Genomic DNA, 25,914 nt, shown 5'->3' with positions numbered 1-25,914 from the left:
TGCCACATTGGTGTCTTCATGGAGGAGGAATCAAGCTTTCCAAAATCCTTTGCTGGTTCTCCATTTTGCAACCTGGCATTTCATGCAGGCAAACTGTGGGCCTTATGATCTTTATTCACCCTCATTGTCAATGTTGAAATGCCCTGATAAACACACAAGCCAGCTAGCAGTGGCAACAGCAAAGTATTTAGACATCTGAGCATTACTATTAAGTGCATGAGTTTTTGGAAAGAATGTGAGCAAAACAATTGCTTGATACAAATGAAAAGCCAAACCACTTTTGGAAGAAACTTCGTGTGAGTGCAGAGCACCACCTTATTGTGGAAAAACTATAGATACAGAACATAATGCTTACAGCTCACTAACTCTTCTAGCTGAAGTGATGGCAACTAGAAATACTATACCTTCCAGGTAAGAAACTTTATGAAAGTCGACACCCACGGTTCATATCAGGGATTCATCAGTTGTGCCAGGATGACATTAAGATCCCATGGCACCACTGGCTTTGCAACTGGAGTCTCATATCTAACAACTCTTTCATGAATGTCAATACTAGAGAATGGATGGAGATCAGCTTTCCGGCCACTTGAGGTTGATAAGTAGCAATGGCAGAGATACACTTTGACCAATGACGTGCTGCAGCCTGAAGAAGAGAGAGAGAGAGAACATGTACTCAAGTATATCTTTCGGGGCACAGGCAAACAGGTTCAAGGAGCTTGCCTGACATCAAAGCAAAACACTTCCTTTTGAAATTGTATGCTCATCTGATAGATGGCTTCCTGGTCGAAATCATGATGTCCTCAACTTCCTTAGATAGTAACAATGATAATACTATTGAGCACTCAACATTCATGCTGTCAAACTGAGGGAGGAGAGGTTTAGATGACACAGATGACTCTCTTCCTGAGTTAGTTAAGCCAGATCAGATCTCAGAAGGATCGAAGGACAGACTGACAATCTGACAAAATAAGAGAACCACATGTGACTAGGCCAAGCTGGAGCAATGAAGATAAGATGCACATTGTCTTTGAGTATCTTCTGCATGGTCCTCACCACCAAAAGCAGCAGAGGAAAGGTATACAGCAGATCTGCATCCCACAAAGAGATCAAGTGATGGGTGACCCCAGAGGTCGAATGGCCTGCTGCTACCCCTTGGTCCAGGAACCACTTACAGAGACGAAAAACCCTGCTGAGGCAATCTGACAGCATAGTAAAGAGTCTGGGAACATAAGTTGCTTGGAGAAAAGCTCTGCAATTGTAAGCCCACTCCCACATTTTCTGAAATTCCTGGCATAAGGTCCACGATCCTGTGCCCCCTTGTTTGTTTACATAGAACATTGCCATTTGGTTGTCGAATTGGATCAGAATTCTCTTTCCCTGAAGAAGATGTAAGTATTCCTTCAGTGCATAGAAAATGGCTCATAGCTCGAATAGGTTGATCGGAAAATTATGTTTAGTCACCAATCAGATCCCTTGAGTATGGAAGGGGCCCATGTGCACACCTCATCCTCTGGTGGACACATCCATTGCCAGCATTACCTGATGGGGTAGAATTCAAAGAAGAACACCTATCTAGCCATCAAACAAGATGTCTTCAGCTCTATAGTAACCTTCACAGGATGCAACAAAGGCTGGAGCAGCTGATCCTTCTGGATTACGATGAGGCGAGTCATAGGGACCACATACACCACTGCCGCCATGTGCCAGACAACAACCATGATTGCTCGGGGCTGTGACTTGATCCCACTGTAGTAAGTTCTGAACCAGTGTTCGAAGACAAGATGCATGATCTGATGGAAGGAATGTTTTCTCCTCCACGCCCTTATGGATTTGATGCTCTGGCTGGGGATGAAGTTTGTGTTGCTAAAGTTGATTATGAATCCTAGTGACTGAAGGAGCTGGACTGTCTTCTGCAGGGAGTACAACATCCCTGCCTAGGAAGGTTCCATCACTAGCCAGTTGTCCAGATAAAGGAAGACAAAAATCTGGTGATGAAGGTGTGCCACCACCACCACCGCTAGACATTTTGTTAACACCCTCCGGGACGCTGAGAGACTAAAGGGAAGAATCTTGCATTGGTTGTGAAAGGAGTCCATCACAAATCTGAGGTATTTCCAATGGGACTGATAGATGGGTGTGTGAGCATGTACATCTTTTAGATCCAGGGCACTCATTCAGTCTCCTGCTTGGATGAATTGCAGAATAGTATGGAGGAGTTCATAGGTCCATGTTCAGTCTTTGTTCATCCAGGATGGGTCTCAATTCCCCTGACTTCTTGGGGATAAGGAAATAGCATGAGTAGAACCTCCTTATCATGGTCTTTGGGAGGGACAGGTTCTATTGTCCACTGACTAAGAAGCAACTCCACCTTAAGATGGAGCTGGATTGAGTAAGACTGATATGACTTGAAGGCTAATAACTGATTTAGTGCAAGGAAGCCAAAAGAAGTGCAAACGATATCCAGGCTCCAAAACTTTGAGGACCCAATAATCTTTGGTGATTTTCTGCCACTCTGAGGAGCAGATGAATTTGTCCACCTACTAGAGGAACAGAAGACTGAGGATCGAGATTCCTCAAAAACTCGGTCCAATCTTAGGCTGGGCTTGCTGAGGCGCTTTAAGTTAGGGATGTGAATCAGTTGCCCGATCGTTCCCGCTTTCGGGATCGTCTGACCGCGGGAAAAAATCATTTTCCTATGTTTCCCCGTTTTATTTTTTAGTGAAAAATCGTTTTTCAGGTTAGTGCGCGCTAACTCATATTAGCGCGCACTAACAAAAATAGCAAAAAGTAACAAAAATAAACGTTTTTATTAGTACGCACTAACCTGAAAAACGATTTTTATGAAAAATCGGGGGTAAAATTGATCATTTCTTTCTTTTAACCGATTTCTAACAAATTTAGAAATATTGTACAATATTTCAATTCGTTAGAAAAATGATTCACATCCCTACTTTAAGTTGACATCTCTTATGTGGACTTCTTCAAGTAGGAAGCTGCTGTTGTGGAAGCACAGATGAGGGTACAATACCATTGAAATTGGTAGACGGGGTGTCTTTGGAAGAAGGAATGCTTATAAGTGAAGTAAGGCTAACTATATGACAATGGCTGGTCAGCCCCAGCCCCAGTCCCAGTCAATAAAGACTGAATGGCTGCTTCTTAATTTGGGCAATAGTTTCTCTGACTTTGTTCTCAAAGAGATTGTCCCTTGAATATGGGATGTCAGCTAATTTTTCATGAACTTTCTCATGGATTGCCTGGCTAAGGACCAGCAGCCTACAGCGTGCTCCAATTGTTGCAGCAGCAAATCTGGTCATGGTGTCAAACGATTCGTACACTGACTGGAGGAGATGCTCACACTCTTCTGCATCAGAAGGGCCTGCTGATAACCTTCCTGCTTCCTATCAAGAGACTCTACCAGAGGTTTCAATTTGTCAATGCAGCCGTATAAATATTGTACTATGTAAAATATTGGTAGAAGCAATATGGGCATTGAGCATCGAGCTCTGAAAGTCTTTCTTTCCCAAGTTGTCCAACAAGCTTGGGTCCTTCCCCAGAAAGGGGAGGGCGGGAGCAGAGTTAAAAAAAAAATCCTGGTCTTTTTAGCCTGCTTCAAAACTGACTCCATAACCATGGACTGGTTTGGTAGTTGAGACACACTTAACCCCAGAGATTGTTGGAACCTGTATTTAAAGGTCCAATTTTCTGGTCACTGGGGTGCAAAAGGCTGGTAGTTATCCCACATTCTTATTTGCAATTCATGCAGGATGGGATGGAATGGATTGGTATCACTGCAGGATCAGCAAGTACTTCCAGAATCCACAGTATCCTGAAGACCTCTGCACAGGGATCCTTGTCCCTGTGGATATCAAGTCTAACTGCCTTACCCAATTTATCCAGGAATTTAGCATATGAGAGGTCTTCTGGCAGAGATGAATACTCTGGCAGGTTAGGTAAGGGTCTGAGGGGATCCCCATAGACCCTTCCTCTGAATTCAGAGGTGGGGGACATGAATACAAAATGAAGGCAATGGTAAATCGGTACGGGGTCCTCAGTCATCTCAAAAGATAATACTACCATGGCCTATGCCACAATGTGGCATCGCAAACTCCATCCTCAGAATGGCTGGATTCCTCCACAAAAAGAGATGACTGATGCAAGCTGGAACCCACCTATGATTAGAGTTCCTGAAGCATGTAGGTGAAAGAGACTTCCTCTTGCAGAAACAAATTGATATTCTGGACAGGAGAGGTTGGAGGACGCCCTCCTTGTCACGGCCATCAGTGAGGTAGAGAAAGTCTTCACTAATTCAGCTACTTTCTCTATGGACTGCTCTGTCCTTTGGTCTGGAGTTGGTGAAAAGACATCCTCTTCTGAAACCAATATAGGGTCATGTTCCTGAGAAGTACATACTGGACTTCAGGTATGGCCTCCCTCCTGAATTAACTGAGCTGGGGGTCACAGAGATCAGAGGCGCAATGGAACACATTAGATCTGGAGTCTCCTGGTGAAGCCTATGGGATGATGGAAAGGCAGCAGCTCCAGAAGGCCTGGTATCTGGATCAAGGAGTTGAGTTGGAGACAATGGCACCAACACAGAGGAAAGTAGCTGTGATGAGCCCTCTCCTGGTCCTCCCAATGCTTTTTCCAGCATCCAGTGCAGGAACAGCACCAAGACTGATGTGTCAGTGATGCTGAAGCCCGAAGCATTGACAGTGAAGTCTGATGTATTAAAGGCGCCAAGGTGTAATGATGTGTCGATGATAGCTCATTCATCAGCGCCGAATGCACTGCTGAATCTGAGGATTGGCACTTTTTCTTCTGTGACAAACCCCACAAAGATAGGGAATCGGCCCCTGGGTGCATTGAGAAGTTTGTGGGCTCCTGCACTCGACACTTCCACATCTTGCTTGATTCCTAAACTATGGCAGACTGGGAGGAGCTATGACAGTTGGGAGGAGCTTAACTTGGTGAGAAGGAACACTCTCACTTTTCACCGACCTCCAAAAGGTCCTCCATCTTCCAGGTCCTGTTCCTTTGGGATCTCAGCAACATACACCAGAGTCATAGTAGTTGGCTGAAATGTGATCAGAGTCAAGGTATTTGTAGTAGATATCGTGGCTGTCTGTGATGGATATTTTGTGGCCACAGACACAGTCCTTGAAGGCGGCCTTCTTGGAGTCGGATATTCTGCAAAATCAAGGATTTTTTTTTTTATAGCACTGAAAAGTGCGTGTTGAGGAACTGCCAAGGTAACTGACGAGTTACAGGAAGACCTTCAGAAACTGAAAAAAAGACTAAACAATATATAGAGAGAGAGGGTACACATCCATGTGGAAGCTCAGACAAAAAAAAAGGGGGGAGGGGGGGACTCACAAGGCAGTGCACACTCAGTAGTAAAAGCTTTACTGAGATAGAGATGGGTCCATTTAGCAATTTAGCAACATCAGATGACATCACCCATGCCTTGGCTAATTCAGCCCAGTTTGTTGACGGAGGAAAAGGTATAAACCCTTCAGATCAGAAGAAAGGAGCCTTAAGACCATGCAACTGGATGAGTCCCATGGATATTCAGATTTATTGAGTCTTACTAATGAGTGCTTACTACGGGATCTGCTCTGATCATCTTCATGAGGTCAGGAAGGAACTGATTTACTTGAGGAACACAACGGAATTAAATTCTACAAGGTTCTTTGCCTTCTGCAGACAAATACTCATGGACAGTTTGGCAAAAAGGTGGAACAGACTGGACTGATATTTTTTTTAAACCTTAGCATGGAATTTTTATAAAGTTCCCTACAGCTCACTAAGATTCAAGATTCCCACTGGTTACCAGGAGACAAACAAATCTGTATAATATGATTTCAATGTTGTTGTTCTCTTAATTAATCCTGTGATGTATCCTAAGACCTACCGCAATTATTTCATTTCCTAGCTTTACAAGATAGTGAAGATGGAGCACTTCCCAGCTTAGGACTGGTAAGAAACTGGTTTTTAAAGTTCATTGGGTAGGGACGTTCTGGCACTTCTTTTCAGAGCAGCAGGGGTGTTCTGCTTCTTCCCCTCCCATCCAGGGAAGAGGAGAGGAGAGGAGAGGAGAGGCTGAACCTGGAGTCACTCTGCTCCCTAACCCTGCCTCCATAATCCCCTGTGTTCTTTCCTCACCCTCCTGTTTATTAGGGGGAGGGCAGTCTGTGAGTGAGGTGATCAGAAAGTTGGGGAAAGAGTGAATGTGGGGTGGGAAAAGAAGGGGTAAGTGAGAAGAGCATGCAGTGCTGCTCCCTTCCTTTCTTCTCAGAGATGGCAAAGAGCAGATCATGCTTTTGAATTTTAGGCCCCCATCCCCAATCCAAGGAAGCTGAGGAGAGCGGATGGTACACACCAACCTGACCTTATTCCCCAAGGTTGAGGAGAGCCAGCTGATTCTAGCTTAAGAAGAGGCCTAAGCCTTTCTGGATAAGGAAAGAGGAGAGTTGCTGGACAGGTAATTTTCAGGAGGAGGGGGGGGGGGGGGCAGGGGAGTGGCCAAAGGCTAGATAACTACCAGGGATTAAGGGTGAGCCTTTGCCACCCAAGGATGATGGGATTGGTGGGGTGGGGAAGGAGAATTTAGGGCTAGGAATGGAAAACCAGGATCTTCAGGGCAGAGAGGAGGAGGGTAGAGAGAAAGGGTCCCCATCGCTGTGCCCTCCTCCTCCTCTTTACTACAGTGACCTTCCATCCCCAGCTCCCAGGAGTGCTCAACCCCCAGCCATTCTTCACACACCAGGGCTCATTAAGGGAAGAATGGCTGGGGATGGAGGATCACTGGAAAGAGGAGGAAGAGGAAGAGTATGTTTGCATATATGTGTGAGACAAAAGAGTGTGTGTTTGGGAGAAAGAGATAAACACAGGATCTGGCCCCGTCCTCATTCTGCCGCCACCACCTCCTCCTCCTCCTCCTCCAACTCCACAGGTCCACTTCCTTTTTGTCTACAAATTAAGCCCTGATGCCAGCGTTCCAGTCACAAACATGCTAGAAATAAGATGGGTACCCTCTGAATCCAAGAGTAAAACTGCCAACAGCCAGATTACAACAATAAATATTCATGAACTCTGGGTCATTCAGATGCTGGCTTATCAACGGAGCCACAGGAGACTTCGGTGCTGGATAAGAAACGGTGACCAACCGGCAAGCGCTGATGACCCACTTACTCTGACATAAAGTTCTGCCCAAGACATGAGTTTGCAAAAATGCAGAGGCAGAAATGAATTGCTCATTAGTTTGCCTTTCTGACCTGCAGAGATTCTTCTTGCATGCTCTCTCTGGCCAATTAGACATGAACCGTTGGCATTGTGAAACGCAGGAAACTTTGTAGCAAGACTCAATAACAACTTTCAAGGCTCTGGGTCAAGAAACACAAGCAGCTCCTATTTCAGCACAGAGTGCTCAACATTCATCACGCTAGGAGGTTTTTGTCTTCTGAAAAAAAAAAACCTGGGGGAAAGGAAGGACAAGGGAGCAGCAGGATACCTCACTTTGACAAGAACTCTTCTGCTTGTTCTCTCTACTGAATGATGAAACCGCCCCCCCCCCCCCCCTTCTGCAGCTATCAGAAAAGCAATTCTAAAAACAGGGCTGCTATGCCCTAATCCTACACCAATAAAAAGGCACACGCATGGCAAAAATCATTACTTGCCTGAATGTGCAAATCAAAATCTAAAGAAAAAACAAAGCTAGGATGTCGTTAGCAGCGCATCCAGCTTGGATACTTTCTAAAAGTGCAGGAGTTCGGATTCACCGCTGGCGGTTATTAGCAGGGTGGAGAGCGCACAAGGTTGTGAACCATGAAGACGCAGGCTCCAAATCCAACCTATGTTGCTCTGCATCCCTCATGTACATTGCTTATGCAGGGAGTATAAAGAAAAAATGATGACCCATGCCCAATGGGGGCGGGGGGGGGAGAGCCATAGGGGTTAGTGCCCCCCTCCCCCAATGCGCCAGGTGCTAGTGCTGCTTTGGGCTCCTCTGTTCCCCTCCCCCATCAGTATGCCCTCCTTGTACCTTGCGCAGGCAAACTATGCCTATAGTTAGAGAGGAGAAGCAAAAGATTCTCATTTCAGTGGAGAAGGCTTAGATTACGCATTAAGAAGAACTTTCTGTGAAGATAGTTATACACTAGAACCAGTTACCTTGGGAAGCAGTAAGATCACTCTCACTCGGGCCGATACAGTAAAAACGGCCACTCTCTTGGGCACGCGATCAAGTATTTAAATGAGGGCCCGCAGTAATAAGGAGGCGCTAGGGACACTAGCGCATCCCTAGCGCCTCCTTATTGACAGAAGCGGCGGCTGTCAGCGGGTCTGACCGCCGACGCTCAATTTTACCTGCATCGGTTCTTGAACCCGCTGACAGCCATGGGTTCGGAAAACGAACACTGGCTAAACTGAGCGTCCGTCTTCCAACCCGCAGGCTGTAGGCATTTAATTTTTTTTTTTTTAATTTTTAATTATTTTTTTATTTTTGGGGCCTCCGACTTAATATCGCTATGATATTAAGTTGGAGGGTGCACAGAAAAGCAGTTTTTACTGCTTTTCTGTGCACTTCCCCAGCGCCGGCAGAAATTAATGCCTACCTTGGGGTAGGCGCTAATTTCTGAAAGTAAAACGTGCGGCTTGGCTGCACATTTTACTTTCTGTATCACGTGGGAATAACTAATAGGCCCATCAACATGCATTTGCATGTTGAGGGCGCTATTAGTTTCGGGGGGGGGGGGGGGGGGGGTTGGCCGCACGTTTTCCACGCACTATTACCCCTTACTGTATAAGGGGTAAAAATAGTGCGTCGAAAACACGCGGCCAAATGGGGGCTAAAAGTGCGCTCGGCCCGAAAGAAAGGTGGTAACAGATGAGTCTCGATCCTTGGGACCCCCTTGTTACTTGGGTTTTCAGGACATCCCTAATGAATATGCATGAGATATATTTGCATACACTGAAGGCAGTGTAAGCAAATCTCTCTCATCAATATTCATTAGGGACATCCTGAAAACTTGGTTGGCTGGGCAGGGGTGGGGAGGAAGAGGAAAGGATTGGGTTGTGCACCATTGGATTAGAGAAATATCTGTTTAGGATGGTTTAGGTACAGTAGACCCTACCTATGGTGGAGAAGGGAAGAGGGACTAGATGACCTCTTGAGGCCCGTTTCAGCCCTAACTTTCTAGAATTCTGATTTTATAACCCTATGCTCAGATTTAAGTTGTTGGATCTTTGTAGCAGGGAAATGCATCCTCAGTGAAACCTATGAGGAAGATTTTAAAAGCTGCATGTGCAAAAAAAAAAAAAAAAAAGACCACGTGCACAAGTGAAATAGCATGTGCACGGGTAAACGGTATTTTAAAAGCCACAACATACGTGCAGAACACAGGGACCACAAGTAAATTTGCACGTAGAAAAAAAAGGGGTGACTGGGGGCGAGGCAGGGGCATTCCCAGGAGGGGCCAACATTTACATGCACAAGTTGCTATTTTAAAACCTGCCAAAGTAATGCTGGTCAGTCTTTTCCTTGCGTAAATTTACTTCTGCTCAGCATCAGGGCTAAGTGATCGTAAACATCTGGAAAGTGAAAAAAATGACTGGGTCAGGGGTCTGAGTGACATGGGGGGAGTTGAGGAGATCTAGGAGGGTCTTCACGAGGTGCAACCTGGTGGCTTACTAGGTAAAACTGCTAATTTCCTTCTCGCGCACATAATGCAAAATTCAAGGAAGTATGCACTTAAAAAGCCGACATTTGCCAAGAGCAGTACACGAGTTAAATCTTCTTGTGTAAATGATTAATATTAGGAGCGCAAATATGCGAGTAGAGCTGAATTACATTACTTATCAAGATAAATTACAACTTCCCCGGTAAGTGGCGGCCTTGCTGCCACTTAGTTGGAAAAGTTTGAAAACTCGCTACCTAGCCAGCTAAGTAAGATAGGCAGATCAGTGTTAACACAGAACTCATCCAGCCATGTTTAACAGTACATGTCGCGTATCTTTTAGATATGCAAATTTGTTGTTGGGTAGAGTTGCATGTATTTTATATCTTACGCACACAAGTACATGTGTACATCCGTATATGTGGGCATGCTCACACTTGTTTTAAAGTTATCCTCCCTGGAAACAGCATTTCATAAAACAGGTAAAGGCACCCATGGACTCTCCAGGCTACATGAAAGCAAAACTAAAGGAACTATTTATCATCACCATGCTTTCTTCCATCCATATGGTACTTGTATATACTTTTCATTGCAGATTAATATACTGTATACATAAGATCCCAGTTCCAAGAACGCTTTCCCTGGGCACCAAACACGAAAGGGACTCAGCTCTTACACAGGAATCTAATGACTTTGTATTCCTTCCCTCCAAAAGCTAAAGAGTACAAAATACTTCAAAAAGAAATCACATTCATAAATCCAACAAGAAATGGAAAGGCTCTGTATTGCTTGCCATTGAGAAATGGAGTCTCACTTCAGATCTAGCCCTACACACACAAACACCTGACTCACCTCCCAAATTATTTAAAGTCACTCCTGGGAGCAATCAAAGTAAAGCTGTTAATATGGCATCCATCATAGCAATAAAGCACATTTAAGGCCAGTCCAGTAGCTTAGTTGTGATGCTGTGCACTGCTGTATGAAGTACTTGAGTTCAATTCATAATAGGTCTTCCAATACTTGGGCCAGCGGGGGCAGCATTCACAGCCCCTGGGGAATGGAGTCCCTGTTGTTCTGCAACGGCGACACCTAGTGGCTGGATTTAGGGCCCATGATTACAGGATTCCTAAAGAAGCTCTAGTGCATGGCACCCCTTCCCTCCCAGGAAAAGGATTGCCCCTGCAATGATTGGGCTGAACTGGAAGTGGGTATAAAATATGGGGGGGAATCCCTCAGGCAGTTGTGAATAAAGTCTCATGATGCCAGATCCCAGCCCCAGCAACAACTGAGCAAGAAGCCCAAAGAAACAGGTCTTCATCGAATGACTTATGATGAGAGATTGAAGAATCTAAATATGTACAGCCTGGAGGAAAGGAGGAGCAGAGGTGATATGATACAGACTTTCAGATACTTGAAAGATTTTAATGATCCAAAGACAATGACAAACCTTTTCCATCCAAAAAAAATCAGCAGAACCAGGGGGTCACGGTTTGATGCTCCAGGGAGGAAGACTCAGAACCAATGTCAGGAAGTATTTCTTCACGGAGAGGGTGGTGGATGCCTGGAATGCCCTTCTGGAGGAAGTGATGAAGACCAGAACTGTGAAGGACTTCAAAGGGGTGTGGGATAAACACTGTGGATCCATAAAGTCTAGAGGACATGAATGAATGAAGACTGGGTGGCTCGCGGGAATGACGGCTACTGCCTGGAGATAATACCCTTATTCAATAAACATACACACAGTTAATGCTACTCCAACATTGCTCTAGACTCCAACATTGCTATAAGCTTCAATGGCAAGAGGAAATGTGGAAAAAAGGATTTGGATTCACAAAAAGCAGGGAGTAGCTTGCTTGTTACGGCGATTACTACCCCGAACCAAATAAGCCTGATACTTCACTTTCAATGCATAACCAGCATAGCTCTCTCCTTCAATGGGAGGGGAGAAAGACTGATACTTCACACACATCCAGCATAGCTCTCTGCTTCAACGGCAGGGAGAATGAAGAAAAATGGATCTATATACAGACAGCAACCAGCAAGGACTAAATTACATAGTCTGGGTAAACAAATAAGCATGGGTATAGCTTGCTTATTGCGGCTATTACTACCCCTAGCTAATCAAGCTAGATATTTCATGTAGATGCAGCTCCAACACTGCTCTCTACATTAATGGTGGTGGTGGAAGGGAAATAGAACCAAAAGGTTACTAAGAGCCAAGAGAAACAGATAAGTATGAAAAAACAAATGCTAAGCTTGCTGGGCAGACTGGATGGGCCGTTTGGTCTTCTTCTGCTGTCATTTCTATGTTTCTATGAAACTGCTGGGCCATTAAAAAAAAACCACAAAAAAAACCTGCACTTTTGTTTATTTTTGGTACAAAGACTCAAACTTATTCATTTGTTTCTGCATATTTTTATAATCAGCAAGTAAAAACTCCAACTACCAAGATATGACAAAGCCATGGGGCCACACGGATGCATCTTAGGATACAAAGGTAGCCCAGACCCACTGAACCACATTTCCCTCCATCCTCAAACTTATTTATATCCATATCCCTCCCTTTCCCACCAACTATACACGTCAAGATAAGAAACCATTTTCACCTAAAATTTGGACAAATAAAACTTGATCAACGTTTAACATTAACTACTAGTTACCATGCCTGTTAGTAAAGATAAATGTTACCATGTTCCCGTTAGTAAAGCTAAATGTTGCTATGTTATCGTTAGTAAAGATAAATGTTAACAAAGTGTATCTGTTAATACATAATATTAAGACTTTTAATGTAAGAAGTTGTTATATTTGTAAACCGGAGTGAAGGCTTGTACCAAACTTCGGTATATAAAAACTCACAAATAAAATAAATAAAGATGTCTTAGATGGTCCACTGAAATATCCATTCAATAGATCTTTGGAGTCGGGCATGGTCCCGCAGGACTGAAGAAGGTGGATGTGATCCCTTTTTATAAACGTGGTAACAGAGGAGGCTGAAAACTGCAGGCCTGTAAGCCTTACCTTGATGATGAGAAAGCTGATGGAGATTCTTCTAAAGGAAAGGATTAGGACTATCTACAATCCAGTGGACTGCAGGATCCATGGCAGCATGGCTCTACTATAGGCAGATGCCAATCAAATAAATCTCATTGATATTTTTAATTGGGTGGCTACAAAATTAGATCAAGGACATGTGCTGGATGTGGTTTACCTGGCTTTCAGCAAACTCTTGATACTGTCCTGTGTAGGAGGCTATAAATAAACTGCAGGTGGGTCCCAAGGTAGTGGTCTGGATCAGAAACTGGTTGAGTGAAAGATGACAGATGGTAATGGAAAGTGTAATTCATTCTGAAGAGAGAAAAGTGATAAGTGGAGTGCCTCAGGAATCGTTCCTAGGGCTAATTCTGTTCAATATCTTTGTCAGCGATATTGCAGAGAATTTAGAGGGAAATCTGCCTTTTTGCAGATGACACTAACATCTGCAACAGAGTGGACACCCCTGAAGGTGTAGACAGAATGAAAAGTGATCCAAGTAAGCTTGAGGCGTGGTTTAATACTTTATAAAGATTCAATGCCAAAAAGTACAAAGTCATGCACTTGGGATGCACAAATCAATGGGAGCAATATGCAGACGGTACGGAAGAACTGATGCACGCCTACTAGGAGAGGGATCTTGGTAAGAGTGTTGGAAGATCTCGAGATAGTGAAACAGTGTGATTAAGGTAGTGGCCAGAGTCGGGAGAATGCTTATGGAGAAGCACAACCAGCAGAAAGGGATAATAGTGCTTGGTGAGGCCTCAAAGGGAGTATTCTGTTCAGTCATGGAGACCATCTCAGAAAGGATATAGAGGCTAGAAATGGTCCAGAGAAGGGCAACCAAAATAGGGCAGTACCTGCACCAAAAGTCCTATAAGATGAGGCTGAAAAACTTAATATGTATACCCTAGAGAGAGGCAAGACAGACATTTAAATACATGAAAGGTATTAATTCACAAGAAGCCTTTCAATGGAAAGTTAGCTATAAACTAGGGATCACCTTATGAAGTTCCAAGAGGGTAGTAAAGTAGAGGTATTTTTTCAAGAGATGGTGGTGCATGTCTGGTAAGTCTTCCCGGGGTGGATGGTGATCATGACAAGGATAGTGGTAATCTCTGAAAAAGCACAAGATAAACACAGAGGATCTCTAGTGGCAAGAGAATAGTAACAGTCCCAGGAAACAAGACGGAAACCAATCCAAAGTGGCAAAGTAGCACCCAAAAAGAATACATCGGTAAAAACAAGGATTCTTTTATTATTACAATTTGGTCTAGTAGAGGTAAAGCCCGACTCTGGCTGAGTTTTGCTCATTTGACTGAGCTGCTTCAGGGGCTGTAGAGTTCATTGATCTTTAAAATACCACATTCAATCCTCCTTTGTTACCAGATACAATGTTGTGCTTAGATGTACCAGCTTTGTTTGACACCGAGGTTCACGCGTCTTGCATTGTTGCGCTGCCAAACCGGAAGTAATTCTGTGATAAAGCTGCACTGTGCTTCCTGGAAGCTATGGGGTAACCTGCACAGAACGGCATTTGCAGCCCTAATGGGGACACAATGGAACTGGGGGTTGAGTTCCATCTGGGAATTTGATCTACTTTCGGTAGATGCCCATAAAATCATTGCTAGGCAGACTAGATGGGCATTTTTGGTCTTTATCTGCCATCATTTACTATGTTCACTATGATTAAATAATCAAAGATGTACATAAGAGTGCCAAGTATGTGAATAATTCAGGCCCCTCCGACACTGAGCTTAGGGTACGCAAAATTTGGGAACCTGCTTATCTATGGGGCCTATAAATTTGCCAGAGCTCTTCCTCTGCCCACAGTAATCCACTAATTAGAAAATACTTCAGGGTGGGCCTGGTAGCTCAGCGGCAGATGCTGTGCACTGCCATGTGGACGACCTGGGTTCAATTCCTGAGCAGGGCCTCGGGTCCCCAGATCACCTGGAGCTAGGGATGATGCAGAAGCAATGTTCGTAGCGCCTGGTGGGAGAAGGGGGAAGAGGAGAGTCTCAGCCATCACTCAGTGGAGAGACGCACTGGCCAGATTTGGAGTCATCCATATTAGTTGAATTCTGGAGGGAGTTGCGGTTCATGGCCCCTGGCTTGAGTACCGACAGTGGAGTAGCTGGGCAGAATAGGCAAGTGGGTATAAAAATGGAGGGGAAAATCCTATGAGCAATCCCAAATGAAGCCCAAAAGAGACCAGTTGCAATGGAGCTGGAAGCCAAAAGAAGCAGGAGGAAAAAAGAAAAAAGAGTTTCAATAGTTTGACATAATGGAGTAAGAACAACCAATGCCCATGTGAGAATCTGAGCAGCAAATCCATGAATACAAGCTGGAAAAGTCACAACTTCTTTCTAGTCTCCTTGATTCCTTTCCAAATAACGTGTGTATGGTAATCGATGATTTTATGTAATAATGATCAATTATTACTACTCTAAGTCACTATCTCCTGCTCACTAGCAACATTAAGAAGGCTACCGGCTCCCAGATTTTCCATCCTCCATAAGCACTGTATAATGCTGACCGCTGCTGGACTGCTGAACTATGTCCTACTGTTGGTGCCAGCGCATGTCAAATACGTGCTGTAAGGAAAGCAGCTCGTTACAGCTGCAGGATGTGGACTTAAGTCAGCAAGAAGTGAAGGACATGGGAATGGCCCACGTAGGATACATGTGTGGTCCGTGTGGAAACCAACTACAAAGGAAAATGCAGAGACTGATAAGAGATGATCAATGTCTTCCTACAAAGTATTGTGGGGAGATGAAAATAGAATGGACATTTGGACTTGAAAGCAAGCAAGCAAGCAAGGAGAACAGATGTTGGGGGTGCAGGTGGTCTAGGGAAAGGAAGTCAGGCCAGAGTGACACATTTAGAAATGATCAGTACTTGGCAAAGGTAACCAGGAAAAAATGTATACAAGTCTTGTAAAACTGTGACATAGGGAAGGAGAAATCTTAAGGCTTCTAGGGTTTCTTGCTGACCCTGTATTTCTCCTTCCCAGACACTTATGGTGTGGTTGGCAATCATTTATTTACTATAATAAACATTTTACTAAATTTCTAAAATATCTGAGCCTCGTGTCTGGTATATTGGGGCAAGAACCTTACGGCATCCGCCCAAACTTTAGGTTTCATGGACTCCAAGCTGCCAGAAATGTCTGCACAGCAATAGTCTGCCAACTCAAAAGCATCGGGTTGCTCCAATTGTTTTCGACTGGTGAGCACGCAGCACCTCCACACCTCCAGGGGACCCGTCCAGAAACCACGTCACAGCAATAAAACGGAGTGGCAGGACTGCTTTTACAGGGCTAATAGTAGTAGAGATGATACCAATTAAATGCACAAGATCTGTCATGGTGAATGAGTGGAATAGATATCTAAATAAATAAATAAGGAGGAAAGGCCTAGCACAGTAAAATCCGCCAGGCAGCAGAATGCCTACTGCAGCAAGACCTGACTATATGTGCCATAACGTCTGCCTTTTCCTCTCTTCCGTGTACTGGGCAGCACTCGGACATCAGGCCAATGTGGCCCCTTCCATCCAATGTCACACATCCTTTCACTTTGCTAAGAGACCCTGGTATATTCCAATTACATTTCAACAGAGTTAAGTCAGCATGGACTATGCCGGTGTATGTTTTTCTTTCTTATTATGCAAGCTAAGGTCCCATTCGACTTGACCTCAGAAATATCCTTCCACTGATACACACAGACCTTAGTGCTCTGTACAGAAAGTCTCTGCTGTCCAGTCTATTCCAAGAAGTCTTTCTCTGTGGGATGTTCAGCATATCGCAGAGGTGCATAAAAAAACGCCACCTCTTGTCTTTTTATTTGAAAAGATGAGGCAAACATGTTGTATTAGTACTGCAATTTTAATTTACAATACAACAGGGAGATATAGCAGAGTAATATAGTTAAACATTAGTATACGAGTGTACATTATCCTACCTCAGGCAACCAACCAGTAAATAAAATGTCTGAATATGGAGTGTGCTACTTCCAATTACAGGTGCTAAAAATATTTAAGCAGAATTAGCAAAATTAAAAAGTGTGAATTTAAATGTTAATTACAAATAAAAAAAAGTATTCTCAGTGCTCCAAGCCTACCAGTGACCTTATCCAGTTATGCAGATCTCAGTTTTTTTCCCTCCATTCTTTACATATTATCCTAATCATTACCATTAACAAAACGTCATCTGGGGAAAACAGGATCCAGCATACTTTGCTAATTTAGAGCTCTTCAGATACTAGCTAACATGCAGCTACCTCCAAGGTGAACTGGCTGCCTGTTCCCTGTCCTTAGACTGCATGCCAACTCAGGAGACCTCGAGTTTGCACAGTGATTGCATTAAAAAACAAAAAGGATCAATTCATGCACACTCTTCATCCTCTATATCGGCCACATGACCGTTTCTTTCTTTTGCATTCTTTTTGCAATTTTAACAAAGGAGAAATAGCAAACACTTTCTACAAGCAGCCAATTTCATTACCTAATTTTTAAATCGGCACTTACAGCTGCCTTCATAACCGGGAAATTTTTGTGGCTGACTTTATTAATCCTGTCAAATCTAAAAGAGAAAAATGATGCTGCGTACTTTATGACTGCAATAACTTTTAGCCCATCAGACATGCATGCTGACATGAAAGCTATCAAATTGATTTTTTTTCCTATTACAATGAAGAACTTATGTGTAGAAATAGTCTTTTTGGCACAGGACCGGAAACCTCAGGAACCTTGCGCTCACTCAGGAAATTAAGAAATCACGACAGATACAGCTAAGAAATACAAGCCTTCTGGTTACTCACACGTTAATTTCCCTTATTCATCAGAGAACGCATTAGTCAACTAAAAAAAAAAAATCAACAAAAACAGTGCAAAGAAATAATTTGAGGTTTTCAGAGCAATGCAGACATCTGAAAAGAGAATTAACTGTTTTTTCCATGTCAAGAGTTCTATTAGTATTAATGCAAGGTTTTTTGGTTTTGTTTTTTTTTAACTTGCTGAATCTTACACACTAAAGCTATCATATAACATGCAATCCAGTCCTTGGTAAAAAAAAAGTTATAGCTATATATAGATATATACCCATACGCATGTATTTTTTAAGTGTTTAATTTGAACAGGAATGGCAGGAATTGTTGAAACAGACACTTTGGCATTTCTGTCTTGGATCACAGAACATCTGGCAAGCCAAATGGACACACCTCCTCCTACCGAGGGGCAGTGTTGAAAATGCATTTGCACTCAGCTCACAAGAGCTTGGTGGTTGCACTTTGTTTCTGCAGTGGAAATTCAGGCCGGAGAATGAAGTGCATGCAAATAATACCATTAATCACTATTAGACTGCTGACAAGATCAGAAAATGTTACCTGCCAAACTGCAACTAGCGTCAAAGAACAGCAGCAAAAGGACCTTGTAGGTCAACTTCCCTGATGGGGTAAGGGTGCATGTAGAGCAGAGGAAGAAAAAAAAAAAGTTAATGCATATTGGTTTTCATCTTGACCTCTCCCAGCTCTCATTAAGTCAAACAGAAGAAACGCTGATGTGGTATCACCAGTCTTGGCTCGGGCTACAGCACGTCACTTTATTATAAGATGTGGAGGCATCCAGCAGGCTTGGTCGTCAGTTACAAAGTTCTCCACCATGGGCTGCATAATTTTGCTCAAGTAGAGAGTGGCAAAAGGGAGACCTTAGTGTAGGACAGTTGCAGGGATGGGCAAGAAAAGTTGACCGCCTTGAGTACCACGCCAGGTGAGGGGAGGGGCACATCACCCTTTTAAGACAGTTTTTGAGTCTGCATGACTGGAAGAAGGGAGGGCACTGAAAGCAACCCTTGCCTGGGGCATCATTTTATCTAGTGACTGCCCTGCTGCCCTCATAAAAAACATAGGAATCTGCCATGCATCTATCTCTGCACACTGAAATAAATTTAAAATCACTGCCAAAGGTGCTAACTATACCAAGTTGCCCAATGTCCCCTCACATTCATTTGCTCAAAATGCTACAGGTTTTCTGAATTCTGTTGCATGTGTCATCTTTCAAAGGAAGCAGGAGAGTTTCCCCAACCACCTAGGCTTCCCAACTACTTCTGGCTTGGGGGAAAAACAAAGTCAGGCCTCTTGGTGGCCAACGTGGTTTCAGTTCTCCGGTGATGACCCCAGAATTGTGGTGCAAATCAAATTTCTTTCCAGTCTGACTTATTTATTTTTAATTTTAAAAATTCTATATACTTTTTTCCTAGAAAACCATCCAAAGTGCTGACAACCAGCACTAAAATACTGTTTACAAAGAACATACAATCAAACAAAATAGCTAGTCAAAACCAGACAGTAAATAAACGACCGCAGACACAACAAACATTCAATAACAGCAACAAAAATTAGGTCAAGCCAAATGTAATTATCTGAACCAAGATGCAAGGCAACAAAGTGAGCAAGGATTGAAATAATGAATTATGTTTTTTCTGTGTTTTTAATTAAATTGAAGTTGTTCAGTATGACAAAAGGCTCAATCACTATAAGAGATTTTTCATTGAAAAGGAATTCAGAATGTGTGCATTGTTTAAGCAGGCTTGCTGTATTTTAATACAAGTTACTCCAATGTAAAGACAGTTGGCCATATCCGCCATAAAACCTCAGGCTCTTTGCAAACAATGTTGAATAATTCTTTGAACTTTTCCCCTGCAAGGAAGTTTCTCTTATTGTTAACCAGGGAAACCAGATCAAGACAAATCCCCAAGGTCACACCAAGAGTCAGTGGCAGAAAGGAGCCTTAAGTTTCTCCCAAATCATACACCAAAGCATATGCCAATGCTACGACCACTATAGTACTTTGCATCCCTTACTCAGCAGCAATGCTAGCAGACAAACAAAAATAAAACTATTTAAAAATAAAGCAGGCCATTAAGATGCCTTCAGAAATTCTACATTATTTTACTGTATCCAAGATATTTATTTATTTTAAAAACATTTATTATTCACTGATGATAATCTCTCAAAGTGATGTACAGCATTAAACCAACAATACAAACAAAATAAATTAAACACAATACAAGCAGATTTCTTTTCAAATTCTACAAATACTTTCCACATTACCATTTCCACCATGGTAAATCTGAGTGAGGTGGTATAAGCTTCACGAAATCATCACGCTTGTAAATAGCACAGAATGTAGAAACTACAGCTGAAAAGCAGACTCCAGGAAGGAGATTTAAAAAACCAATACAAGCAAGAAGGTATTCCACCCAGAACAAAAACATCTGAATTCGGCAGAATAGAAATTTTTAAAATAAAAATAAAATAGTTAAAAAAGTACACGCCTTCTGCTAGGAAAAATCCTGTAAAAGAAACTATATCAGACAGAAATTAAGGTGACATAAATAAGATCAAGTGAGGACGCAATTCAGCTAAGAATCAAGTGAGTTGACATTCTGAATAATTGTTGATATAAGGTTTACCCCTTTCACTGCTCTGCCTATCAAGATTACCACTAAGGTGCATACCAACATTATCAATATCATCAAAGTCTTTCATTTAGTGCCACTGTGCAACACAGTACTATCCTCCTCCTTCCTCGTTAGTCACGGTCTCTGATTAATTTAAAAAAAGAATCTTAAAAGACCCTTTAGAAAACTGGAAAAGGTTTATTTTATGCACCTTTAGTTTTCCTGTACAGCAATTTATCAAGAGTCGACAGCAAGAAAAGCGCTTACATGTCAAACCCATGTCCTGGGAAGCTTGTCCTTTCCCCAACCACATTTAGCTGAACTCAGGAGAGAAAAGGCTCTGGCAGAAATACCCACAGGCAGGGGAAAACAACTTCACGAATCAGCAGGTGGTAGAAGACACCCAAGCCCATGCAGTCCAGCCTCTGTAAGTATCACAGGTCCTAGAGGACCTGGTGGGCAGGGGGTTATATAATATATTAATAATGTATTATTGTTGCTCATTAGGCAGGGGTGAACATAGTGGGATGCACAGGATCCAATTTTTCAAAATGACAGGGGTGAGTGGCGGGGGGGGGGGGGGGGGGGGGGGGGGAGGTAGAAAACTCAGTACAAATTACCCTTCCCTGGCCACAGTGATGGAGCATCCACAGAGCTGGCATTTATGGTGGCTTGTCCACTCCTTCACTTTCCTGGAAGCCTATACTGATTCCACCCCCCGCCGCCTCCTCTTCCTGAAGAATCAGATCAGGGGTTTTGGGAGGTGAGCAGGCACTGCTGTAAGCATTCAGCTTCTCACTTCCCTTCAAAAAGGGTTTGAGGAGCCTGTCTGGGTGAAAGCTATTCTAAACCTTGCACATTATTAGCAGTAAATGGTATGGGCAGGCTGGATAGGGCTGTATGGCCTTTTTTTTTTTTTTTTGCTATCGTGTTTCTCTGTTTCAATGCTTCAATAATAAAATATGGCCACGCCAGTACCATACCATCATTTTTGGAAACGGTCTGCCTGCCATGCTACGCTTTCATATCGTCGTGGGTCATCGAGTAGGAAATGCAGACAGGGTCGAGCTGAAGTCACATCGTGCTGTAAGAGATAAAATTACACACTTTATAGGCCAAAGTCAAGCCACTCGGCTCCTTAAAATCTCTCATGTAGCATACCTTCCTTTTAAACAAGTCATAAAACTTGAGCCAAATTTAAGCCCAGTAAATGTCATTTCCTTAGATATTTTCCAACACATCTAGGTCTAAAAGAAGTATTCCTAAAAATAAGGGGTTTTATCAAATAGATTTCTGGTTTTATGGGGTTGGGGGTTTTTGTTTTAAAAAAAAAAAAAAAAAGTTGAGGTAGTCACAGATCCCATTAAAGGGAAAGGTCTCAAGAGTTCAATTTTAAATTGGCTCCTTAATTTTCCAGGCGAATATTTAAGTTACTTTTCCACATGAACAATGAGATATCTCTGAATCAGAGTAATTCCTAGGTCACCAAATTACATCTTCTCCTCCTCCCCAAACTCTGTGTAACCTTAGGAAGGATCTCCACATAGCTCTGTTCACCCAACAGTGACCGAGAAACAGTAGGTGTGAGAACTATCTTGCAGCACAAACATCAGAAGTGCGCTGCACAGCCCTTTTTCCAAGAGGCGGCTGCATGTGTGTTCCCCTAAAGTGCCCATCAGTATTGCACACTGGGATCTGATTTACATTTCTGCTATGGTGCCCCACAACCGACTGTAACAAATACAAAAGATTCTGCGGTTCAAAGTCAGCAATAGTGAACCAAAAGCTGGGGACACCTGGAGAAACAGCCACTAGAATTTAAATAGAGGGCTGGTGAGTTTAGAATGAAAACTAATTTGATTGAGAGGCATCAATTCCAAATCTTTCCTACTAACTTCTATTCTTGCAATGGCAGCAAAAAAAAAAAAAATAAATAAATTTACTTGCTAAAGAGTAAAGAATAAAGTGACCACCCCAGTCCAAAGAAAAAACCATGTCCATTCAGCAGCTTCCTACAGATGGACTATAAAATGACTGTGGGGTATTCGCCCTTCTTCAGCCCGCTCTTTATTGTGCTTTCAAGTACCTGTAACTAAATCTCCCAGCCAAGATATAAGGGATCTTTCCCTTCCCTACAAACTCTCTAACTTGCAGCGGAGTGTTCTGGAAGACTTCCATAAAGCTACCCTGGTGCTGGGGGTTTGTTTGTGCCACGACGCCTCTTTCTACCTGAAGAGTTGCCAAGTTTAACTAGATTCAAATTCCAAGAGCCGAGTGAAAGAAGAGAAGCAGCATGGTCTGATCCAGGCGACATACTGTAACCTTCCCCCCCACCCATGGCCAGAGGGTCTTGAATTCGATATCTCGGCCCAGCCAATGGAACTGAAGCTGACCAGACTGATCCTGACAAAACAGAATAAATGCAGCTAAAGAGTAAAAACAAACATGGACAGAAAGTGAGATAATTCCTAAAAGAAACTCTGCACTAGAGTCCGTGCCCAGAAGCTCCACATAAACTGCATAATTTACAGCATGTTGGGCAAACCTGAAGCTTCCCTACCTCCTAATTCAACCATTTGAAGAAAGCTACAGATTGCCTTGCCTCAGTCTCCACTCTCTCTCTCTGCTTCCTGCTCTAGCCCCTCCCCTCACAAGCAGCTTGCAGGGAACGGAATGGGTAGAAGCTGAGGCTGAAGCAAACAGAGCAGAGCAGGGGAGAGAAGAGGCACTCTGCTCCCTAATCCAACTCTTGCCCTCCTGTTATTTCCCTCACACCCCCATCTTCCTACTGTCCTGAAGGGAACAGTAGAGAAAGGGTGAAGTTGGAGTACACAGAGAAAGCAGTCAGAATGTTTGATCCCTCAAAGATCTCAAATCAAACCAAAAGATGATTTTGATACTCCTGGATGGAGTGATATCCCTTTAGAAGAATTTCATCTTTATATGCATGCTGTTGCAAAGGCCTATGTGCCCAGCCATACACCAGCTACAAAGACCTGGATATATTTTGGAAGTCTGCAACTGCTGGTGTCCCACAGCTGGTAGAGAAGGCATTAATTTCAATTCCTAGAAGCCTGGATGACTGGCACTATTGCTGACAAGTTTCAAACTGGTGTTAATTCAATCTCTTTTTTTTGTGTCTTGTTACCATGTGTTCAATATATGCGTACATATTTTTCTGTGTAATTAACAGCATGACAAACTGCTGATGCTGAGGACATTGTCAGCATACATAAGCTCATATATTCAGAAAGATGACAAGGAGTTTCTCAAAAAAATATAAAAAAGGATGGTTGCATTATTTCAATTCAAAAGAAAAGTGACATTTCGCACTTAAAAATTGTAACATACGTCTTAACTTGATAAATAGTTGATTTCTGCACTTGGTAAATTTTGTATTTATTTTGTTTAAATATTGTTTAAAAGCAAACAGTGTGAAAGGTTTTATAAAAAAAATTACATAGTCCAAGATGAGAATCTTTATGCAAAGCCATATAATTTTCGCAGAATCTTGAAAAATCTGCTGCAGGAAACAGAGGGCTCTGATTGGGAGTCTGAAACTCCAACCCTCAAGGGGCACAAACAGATCTTGTTTTCAGGATATCCACACTGAATATACAAAAGATTTAAATGAATACAGAGGTTTAGGGTCAGGTTTACATATTTTAAATTAGCCTGAAAACCAGGCCTGTTTGCACCACTCAAGGACCCAAGTTTGAGGCTCCATAAACAGTGCAGTACAATAACACACTGGATTCCTCTATATTACACAGAACAAGGAAATTACTTTAACCACCTGCACTGCCACCACTAATTTTGTCACTAGGTAAATCCACCATATATACTCAGAAATAAGGGGTATGTGTTCCTTCTCCCTTAACACTACTGACTGTGAGACAGCTGAGTTCCCCAGGCTCTCAGCTCCTGGCAGCATCTGTGTACAAATATCTTTCTTGTGCACTATTCTGTAGACACTAAGGTAGGATCCTAAGCAACAGTTTAGAGAACATGTATTTTCCAAACAAACTATCTGCATTATCTGCCGTGTGATAATATTCCAAAGTCTGGGTAGCCAACCTGTCTGCTGGAATTCTGAAAATTCATACCAGAAAGTACACGGGCTGACCTGGTAAGACCATATAGCAGTTCCTGCCATCCACTGCACTCCACAAAATCTCTCTTATTTAGAACTGCAGAAACATTTACATAATATATTCTGCACAGTATCAACACCCTGTGCATAATGTTAAATCTCGGGAGCCGGAGCTAGCAGTATCAACTGCCCAGACATCGAAAGTTCTACACATTTCATGTGCATTTCATAGTCTGATCACTTGACCACTAGTCTGCTTTTCCATATGTATTGCAACAACTTGGCTTTCAAAATCTTACATCATCAGACATGACAACTGCAGTATTCTGGCAGTAAGAGATGACAAACACTCTCCTGTAGCAATTCCACAAGACTTGTCCTGCCTCAAATTTTAGTTTAAAAATAACCCTACACTGCTGAATTAAAATATCTCCTCAGAAGCAGATGGTTGAAATCAGAAATTATGACAGGGCTGGTAAAGCCATAACTATGATTGGGGCAAGAAGATCAAAACATTGGTTTGACATCACACACCTTTGACATATATTATGTTAGCCCAAGTGAGCTAACAAAAGGTTACCTATTGTGACAGTGACAGGGCAGCCGACTGACAAAACAGATTTACAGCAGTCAGTATTGTGGACCTGGCTACCTTTTAACCTCCTGCAAACCCTGATGGGAGCACATGATTCACTGACAGGCTCTTTGGGGTCTTCAATCCAACATTTGTGCATTCCAAGCCCTGAACTATAAAGAAAACACCAATATTACCAATCCTGACACCTGCTCTCCATGGCATCACTCAAGGGGTTTCCACCACCCTCTATAACTTGTAAAAATAAAGAGAAAAACAACGGCTTTTTAAATTCTGTAAAATGACCTCACATTAGTTCCCATGCTTATCATGTTGTTCACAGGACTGGTTATATATACCTAAGGGTCATGTAAAAAAAAATCTTTATTAGCCTAAATAATATAGAAGAAGGGAACGTGCACAACACCTAGTCGTATTACTATTTTCATTAAGGGAATTATAAGACACCACAATAGACGCTTCCGATAGAGGTCCCTAAGAGAATATTAACTCTAATGCAAAAGAAATTTCTGAATTTCCTTCGGAGACACAGATGCCCCCTCCCCTCCTCCCCAGGGCACGCTGTACCATTCTATTTTGGCCAAAAACGAAGGGTGGATTAGGGGTGCCATGTATTGAGAAATTACATTGCTTTTCAACTCCGAGCTTTGGAGGAAAGGCAACAAAGGGATGTGGTCAATCAGCGGGCGACAAGAGAACAGGAATCGCTGGATAAGACCCCCAATCAAGCATATCCATAGGTAGCAAAGAAATTTAGAGTACCAGAGGTAGCCCATAATCCATTTGTACGACCTACGGTGAGACTATGGGATAGATACTTTTCTCAGTTGATTCCATGGAGGAGATGTTCCACTCTCATGCCTATGTGATACAATAGGGGATTCTTACCAGGATTAGAAGGGGAGTTACAGAGATGGGAAAGGATGGGACCTACTTGTTTAGGGCAGATGGTTTCCAAAAGGGGGTGCTGACATGAGTTGCGGGATAGATACTCACCGTCTTACACATACTTATTTGCGTTCTTTCAATTAAGACATTTCTTAGAACACAATGTTGGTAAAAT

At 42.8% G+C, this 25,914-nt stretch overlaps 1 protein-coding gene across 6 annotated transcripts in view; it reads right to left on the bottom strand.

The window, feature by feature from the left end:
• The window catches only part of NACC2 (NACC family member 2), a 157,444-nt gene that overhangs the window by 113,226 nt on the left and 18,304 nt on the right, over positions 1 to 25,914 (bottom strand). For 4 of the 6 annotated variants that reach the window (XM_029612168.1, XM_029612169.1, XM_029612163.1 and 1 more), the window contains exon 2: positions 21,147 to 21,247. The exons of 1 other annotated variant lie outside the window; for it this stretch is intronic. The gene's annotated coding sequence lies outside the window, so the exon portion shown is untranslated. Of the gene's footprint in view, positions 1 to 18,088; positions 18,149 to 21,146; positions 21,248 to 25,914 lie in introns of all 6 variants that reach the window. One more of the 6 variants, XM_029612165.1, reaches the window with a different exon arrangement.

Source organism: Rhinatrema bivittatum, chromosome 8 (assembly GCF_901001135.1).
Source record: "Rhinatrema bivittatum chromosome 8, aRhiBiv1.1, whole genome shotgun sequence".
Lineage (NCBI taxonomy): Eukaryota > Metazoa > Chordata > Amphibia > Gymnophiona > Rhinatrematidae > Rhinatrema > Rhinatrema bivittatum.
This window is presented reverse-complemented; position numbering and strand designations above follow the sequence as displayed.